The sequence below is a fragment of the Cupressus sempervirens genome, chromosome 6 (genome assembly GCF_028749045.1).
Source record: "Cupressus sempervirens isolate cs-2001-9-10 chromosome 6, ASM2874904v1, whole genome shotgun sequence".
Classification (NCBI taxonomy): domain Eukaryota; kingdom Viridiplantae; phylum Streptophyta; class Pinopsida; order Cupressales; family Cupressaceae; genus Cupressus; species Cupressus sempervirens.
The window spans coordinates 56,161,657-56,169,774 of record NC_143123.1 but is presented as its reverse complement, the minus strand read 5'-3'; the positions used below and the strand labels follow the sequence as shown (position 1 = coordinate 56,169,774).

The 8,118-nt window shown below is 33.0% G+C and overlaps 1 pseudogene; it reads right to left on the bottom strand.

Annotated features, from left to right (window-relative positions):
* Window positions 1-2,264: 2,264 nt before the first annotated feature.
* On the bottom strand, window positions 2,265-2,933 carry LOC149551117 (heat stress transcription factor A-2e-like; annotated as a pseudogene).
* Between the last annotated feature and the right edge of the window lie 5,185 nt (window positions 2,934-8,118).

The window sequence follows — 8,118 nt, the reverse complement described above, 5'->3', positions numbered from 1 at the left end:
AAGGGAGACAAAGCACAAATCGTCATTGTGATAATGTTCCACTTTTATAAGAATAATTCACTGAACACCTTTTAGTATTTATCAGTCTCATTCCAAATGAGAAGTCCTATAGTTAAAAATTAAAATAAATCCATGTACACCAAACCAAAATTGAAGCATAAAGCAGACCACATATTTCGCTGCAGAATCAACACAAGATAGTCTTTTGAATGCCATGATGGCCGCTGACCTCCGTTTTGCTGCTGCACTGCTTAAAAGTTCATATTAAAAAGTAGTCCTTCACCTTTTACTCCATGGGAGTAACAATGGTTCCCTGGCATTGAACACAAAATACTTTTGTAAGCCATCAATATTTGAATGGGAAAAAACATCCAAAATTGATACTCAACAATAAGGTAGGACTCGATATAAGCCATTGTAATACAGTACCAGCTTGATCATACATAAATAAATAATAATAACCAGTGCCCAAGTAGCTGAGCGAACTCCCACTGTTCTTCAAACGAGCAAAAAAGATTCTGTAAAGAAAATATCGAGAGCATTGAGTATTATGAAGAGAAATCCACCATAACTTCTTGTTCACTTGGAATCTGGCTATTTGCTGATATGGGTATCCGGCATTTCTGAAAGTGTGACAGGTTCAAAGAATGTGAAACTTAAAATATAAAATGAAAGAGCAAAAATATAAAATGCTGAAACTATTGATTCAGATTTTCGAATACATTTAGAAACATACAGAATTAAAACTAACAATGATATTGAACTGATACTGAATATTATACTAGAATGATATGAATAATATTGAATAATACTGAATCAATTACATTGATGTCTGGGCATCTTTATATAGTTTTATTTTCCCTTACAACAACTGCTTGCGGCAATAAGTTCCTAGCAACTATATATTGAACTGATTTTATTTATCTAATCTAAACACAAAAACTAACCTAATTAATGTAATAAACCTAACATTCCCCCCTTATTAAATTAATTCAACAATCATTCTTCCTAACCTAATTAATGTAATAAGTCCAAAACTTCCCCCTTATTACATTAATCTAACAAAATTGAAAAGCCTTCACCAATATTACAAACTTTGATGAAGCTCCATCTTCGAAAGTAGTCAGCAACTTCAGATTACAAATCCTAATCCTGAAGTCGAGCTCCCTTACCAATCTTTAAAAGTAGTTTGCAACTTCAGATTTCAAATCTTAATCCTGAAGTTGAGCTCCTTCACCAATCTTTGTAAATAGTCTGCAACTTCAGATTTTAAATCTTAATCCTGAAGTTGGCCTCATATCCCAACTTTAGACTATAAATCTTGAAGTTGACCTCATAATAACATTTTTCTACCTCTCTTACACAACAAGACATAGTTTCCTCCAAAATTTCACATCTTCATGGAGTGTGCCCGATGCCTCCTTTGGTGCTGCACATGAGACACCTTTCCTTTGAAAGTCCACATCTACTTTGAGTGTGTCTAACACCTCCTCAAGTGTTGTAGAAACGATCACCACTAATATGTCTGAACGTCTTTCCTATGAAAATCAACATCTCCTCCGAGTGTCTCCAAAAGTTGACATCTCCTCTGAGTGTCTCAAACGCCATTGTTGGAATCCTGCCCCCCCTTACTCAATAGAAGGACAATCATGTAGCCAAGCCCCCTCTTTTCTTCAGGGACACAAATCTATCAATTCTCCTCTTATCTTTAGGAAGGAATTGGCCAAGCCCCAACTTTACAAGGACACAAATAGTGGCTTCTCATGTAGTAATCATCTCTAAGCGAGAAGCTAGCTTGAGATGATAAAAATCCTCCAACCTCCATTTCCTCTAGCCTCCTATTTTATTCACAAAAAGTAGGGGTCATCCAAAATCCATTAAAAGCACTCTTCTCCCCATTGATCAACCTGCTCTGATACCACTCTAATAGACCCAAAGAATGTGAAACTTAAAATATAAAATGAAAGAGTAAAAATATAAAATGCTGAAAGTATTGATTCAGATTTTCGAATACATTTAGAAACATACAGAATTAAAACTAACAATGATATTGAAATGATACTGAATATTATACTGGAATGATATGAATAATATTGAATAATATTGAATCAATTACATTGATGTCTGGGCATCTTTATATAGTTTTATTTTCCAGCAACTATATATTGAATTGATTTTATTTATCTAATCTAAACACAAAAATTAACCTAATTAATGTAATAAACCTGACAGAAAGGACTTTGTAGTTTTCAAATTGGGTTTCCTCAGCAAATACTTGATCCCACCAAATCATTTGGTAAAAAGATTGGATTTTGAGTGACTGTTTGGAGGAACGACATCATTTGTTGTGGTTTTTGTTCTGTAAGGGCAAATCGTCTTTGCATTTCTTCAAGCTCTGTTAAATTTCCTGCTCCTTCTTTAGCAGGATAACATCCGTAACAATGGCATCCTCTTCCTCATTGGAATTCCCTTCAATATCATATTTTGGGCCCAATTGGCTGCTAGATCCTTGAGACTAGTTATAATGACTTGATATTCTTTGGCGAATGGAGTTGAGCAACTGCTTTTGCCATCAGAGAAAGCATTTGTGTGCAAATTCCCATCTATCAGGATCCACCTTATGAAATCCCTGTACGATTTGAATCAAGAAATCAAAAAAATGAGAGAAAGGCGGGTTGTATGTACCGTCCATAAAAAAGGGGTTTTTATATGAAAGCATAAATAATGCAAAGAATACTGACATATGTGTTGAGCTATCAAATGAAGCTTGAGAAGTTGGAGTGTTTGAAGTGGAGAGGCAGCAGATGAAGGAAAAAATGGTGTGGATCTTTCACCAAAAAATTGTTATTCCATGACACAATGCCATCTGTTGACGGATCGTCAACAATGGCATATGTCTTTGTTAGAAAAGGTGTTGCATCATTTCTTTCCATTTTCTCTTTTTTATCTCTGAGCAAGTTGGGTCCTTTCCAAGGCTACCATCTTCCATTGACTTCCAATATTTATTTCACGTTAAATGTCAGTAAAGTCAGTCGATTAATTGACAGGAGACAATTCAAGGAGTTTAAAGATTTTTCTATTGCTCTTTGCAAGTAGGCTTACATTCAGTGTCTATTTCAGCTGATATTTTAAAGCCTCAATTATGAAAGATAAATTGTTTTCTAAGGGAGAGGAACCAATAGTTATGAGGACTAACTTCATCAATATGTAGTTGCTACATAGCATATCATAAGACCTTTTCTTTTTTTTTAAACTGTAAAATGGACATTGAACTACCTATAACTAAGGTTTGTCATCACACAACTCATTAAAATAGTGCACCTAGTGAGATGTGTCCAAAAAATGACTTTTTAAATATTTGCTTAATTTAAAAATATCTAATAATTGAATTTAAAACTATCATTTGTTGTTAATAGAATATTGTATAACTATATGAAATGTAACATATATGTAACTTAAATGGACCAAATAGTTATTATTAATCATAAATATTTGTTATATATAACTTTTATATATAGCATAGAAGGACAAATACTTCAACAAAAAATAATTATTTGTTGCTATAAAATAACACATTATTATATAAAATACAACCTATAACCAACAAAAAGGGACCATTAGCTGAACACTAAAAGTTTTTGACAATCTCACACATTTCATAAGGAAATACAAAGCATTTATAGTATTCACCTTTTATATTTGTGATGAGACATATTATTGATAATATGATTTACTCTATGCATATACATTGCTACCCCAATAGTTGTACACATAAGAGTAGTATTTGTACACTAAGACATCAATGTTTATTTAAATGAGCATATTATGTTTTAAGTGACACACATATATGAAATAACTATGATATTTTATTTGAGACAAAAAGTTATTTATTTCACTTATTAATGAATTCATATATTTATTTTTTCTATAACATTTATAAGTTTTCATGTGTTCAAGTATTGGTTTATCAATGTTTGAATTTTTTTATATTTACAAATAGATCAATTAATTACAATATATAATAATAATGTGTTGGAAAATTGGACTATATGTTCACAGTAAGGTGATCAACTATTGGATCCCACACAACTATTGGGTTCTCTCCCCTAATATGGACAAATGCCAATAGTCATTTAATAATCAACATAATAAAAATATCATCTAAGTTTACTAAGATATAGTAGACATAAAAAAAAAATTTATTGTGTTCTCCAAATTGGATGATGACGACGATGATAATAATGATGATTGCAACTAGCTTATATATACCTATGTATATTACGTTGAGAGTAATAATTCTCAAGGCACCTGTTTTCATTTAATCCCAAGGTTATTTTAATCATAGTTTGGATTTGTGAAAATAGGCGCCTTGAGAACGATTACTCTGTGTGTGTGTGTGTGTGTGTGTGTGTGTGTGTGTGTGTGTGTGTGTGTGTGTGTGTGTGTGTGTAAGCTAGTGGCAATCATGGCGCAATATGAAAAATATTTACTTTTTATTTATATTTTGATAAGGTTATTATAAAATTGCTAATTAATTTTTATTTATAGTTGTATAAAGTTACTATAAAATTATCCTTCAACATTTTTTTAAAATTTAATATATCAAGTTTAATTTAGATTCAAAAAATATTATTTTATTTTTGGGATATTGTAATGTAAAATGCTATAGTCAAGTGTAGATATATGGTTAGGGACAGAGTTACCATTATAGTTAATGTTAACCTTAGGAATAGAATTAAGGTTAGGGTTAGCATTAGGGTTAGGATTGGAGTTAGGGTTAGGGTTTGAGTTATGGTTAGAGTTATAGTTAAAGTTTAGATTATAGTTATGTTTGTGGTTAACGTTAAGGTTAGAGTTATGGTCATGGTTAAGGTTAGGGTTAGAGTTATGGTTAGGGTTAGGATTAGGGTTATAGTTGTAAGGCTAGGATTAGGTTAGGGTTAGGTTTAGGGTTTGATTCAGGATTAAAGTTAGAATTAGGGTTAGGCTTTGAATCAACATTAAGGTTAGAGCTAGGGTTAGGGTTAGGGTTAGAGTCCAATTATGGTAGAGTGAGATTTAGAGTTAGAGTTAGGGATAGAGTTATGTTTATGGTTAAGGTTAGTGTTAAGGTTAGGGTTAGGGTTAGAGTTAGAGTTCATGTTAGGGTTGAGGTTAGAGTTAGTGTTAGGGTTAGTGTTAAGTTTAAGGTTAGGGTTAGAGTTATAATTAGGCTTAGTATTAGGATTAAAATTAGGGTTAGGTGTAGGATTTAGATTACACTTAGGGTTAGATTTACGGTTATTTATAGGGTTAGTGTTAAAGTTAGGGATAGATTTAGGGTTAGAGTTACAGTTAGAGTTAGAGTTAAGGTTAGGGCTAGAACTAAAGTTAGAGTAAGGATTAGGGTTAGGGTTAGAATTAGGGTTATGAATATAGTTAGGTTTAGAGATAGAGTTAGGTTCAGGGTAAGGGTAAGAATTAGGGTGAGGGTTAGAATTAGGGTTACAAATATAGTTAGGGTTAGGTTTAGAATTAAAGTTAAGGTTTGAGTTAGAGTTAGAGTTAGAATTAGAGTTAGAATAAGGGTTAGAGTTAGAGTTAGGGTTATTGTTAGAGTTAGAATTAGGGTAAAGATTAGAATTAGGGTTAGAGTTAGGATTAGAATTAAGGATAGTGTTATAATTAGGGTTAGAGTTAGGGTTACAAATAGTGTTAGGGTTAGCATTAGGGTTAGGATTACAATAAGAGCTAGAGTTAAAATTAGAGGTGGTTTTAGTGTTATTGTTAGTATAAGAGTTACAATTAGAGTAAGAGTTAGGGTTTGAGTTTGAGTTAGAGTTAGAATTAGAGTTAGAATAAGGGTTAGAGTTAGACTTAGGGTTATTGTTAGAGTTAGAATTAGGGTTATGATTAGAATTAGGGTTAAAGTTAGAGTTAGAATTAAGGACAGGGTTAGAATTAGGGTTAGAGTTAGGGTTACAGTTAGTGTTAGGGTTAGCATTAGGGTTAGGATTACAATAAGAGCTAGAGTTAAAAGTACAGGTGGTGTTAGTGTTATTGTTAGTATAAGAGTTACAATTAGAGTAAGAATTAGGGTTAGAATTGGGGTTAGTGTTAGGGTTAAGGTTAGAGCCAAGGTCATGGTTAGAATTAGATTTAGAGTTGGAGTTAAAGCTAGAGTTAGAGTTAAAGTTAGAGATAGAGTTGGGGTTAGGGTTAGATTTAGGGTCATGGTTAGAGTTAGGGTTAAATTTAGAGTTAGGTTATAGTTAGGGTTGGGATTAATATTAGAATTAAGATAAGGGCTAGAGTTAGAGTTATATATAGTGTTAGGCTTAGGATTAGGGGTAGGTTTATGGTTAGGATTAGGGTTAGGGTTAGGGTTAGTGTTAGGGTTATAATTAGAGTTAGAGTTATAGTAAGGGTTAATATTAGGGGTAGGACTAGAATTAGAGATAGAGTTAGAGTTAGTATTAGAGTTAGAGCTAGAATTAGGTTAGAACTAGGGTTAGGGTTAGAATTTATATTAGAGTTAGAGTTAGGGTTAGAATAAGGGTTAGAGTTAGGGTGAGAATTAGGGTTAGAGTTAGAGTTAGGGTTAGAGTTAGGATTAGAGTTATATTTAGGGTAAGAATTAGGTTAGGGTCAAGGCTAGAATTGGGGTTAGGGTTACAATTAGGATTAGATTTAGGGTTATATAGGGTTGGGGTTAGGGTTAGGGTTAGGGGTAGAATTTTAGTTACAATTATAGATAGAGTTAGAAATAGGGTTAGGCTTAGAATTAGGGTTACAAATATAATTAGGGTTAGAGATAGAGTTAGGGTTAGGGTAAGGGTAAGAATTAGGGTTAGGATAAGGGTAAGAATTAGGGTTAGGGCTAGAATTAGGGTTACAAATATAGTTAGGGTTAGAATTAGAGTTAGGGTTAGAATTAGGGTTAGGGTTAAGGTTATCACTGGTGTTATAGTTAGAGTTATGGTTAGCATTAGGGTTAGGGTTACAATTAGTGTTAGTGTTAGAATTGGGGCTAGAATTGAGGATAGGGTTAGGGTTAGGGTTTAGGGTTAGAGTTAGGGATCACTACTACACAAGATGGTATTTTAAGACTTTTATTTCAAACAAAGTTAATATAGCATCTTAGATATTTAATGTTTAACTTTTTACATTTTATATTAAAATTAGAACTTTATTAATATTATTCAGCTCACATTTAGTTTACTTTCTATGTGGTTGTCCATATATAGAGATGTGACTTGTGAGCTCTACATCATGTCCTTGTATTGATTTCTTGATCTTGAGGTATGCACTTCAAAAACCCCCATCTCTAGTTGTATGCAAATTCTATATGTTCTTTCATCCTAGTTTTAAGATCACAAGCATGCCCAAACTATTAAAAAATAGAGCATAGTCATGGTAGGAGAAAGTGGAAGCAAAAAATCCACTCTATTACCCTTGCTGGAATGCTTATATCAATTATTTCGCTCAGGCCTATGTTGACTACGTTTTAGTTGGAAGGTTTTGACATAGGTTTCATTTAAGGATAGTACAAATTTGAATATGTTGCTTTGCCAATCTTAGGGGTAAGCATAATAAGGTGGCCCATGTTTGAATTTTCAAAGCCATAGAAAAATGTGCCTAAATAAAATGCATAATATTGTCATTAAAATTAGTTGACAAAAGCATAGGGACAAAGTGTTGTGCCTAAATGCCTTGTGCAAATAATTGCAAATCTCAATTTCCCCTAATTTTAGATCAGAAATCTCCATGCCCAATTCAACTCTTCTAGTTCATGAATCCCCCTATTACTACTACTTTTCCTCAATCATGGAAAAATATCAGATTCTTTCACCAAACACTAGTAGCTACTGCAATGCTTTGCTCCTATTTTGGGGGCCTCAAGAAACTTTTCGTGAACTTTAAGCCACTCCCTCACTACTAAGAATAGAATGTCATTGTCTTCCCTGAAGACCACATCTTGTTCATCAGGATCAAGGCTGAATGGGTGTAGATGAATCCCTTTGTGGGCTAGGGGATTGAACCCTGAACCTTTCTAGCACCCAAAATGAAAATCTAGGGTCTTTATTTATGAATGGAATGTGAGAGAGCTCTTCTATATGCAATGGATGTGATTAAAGA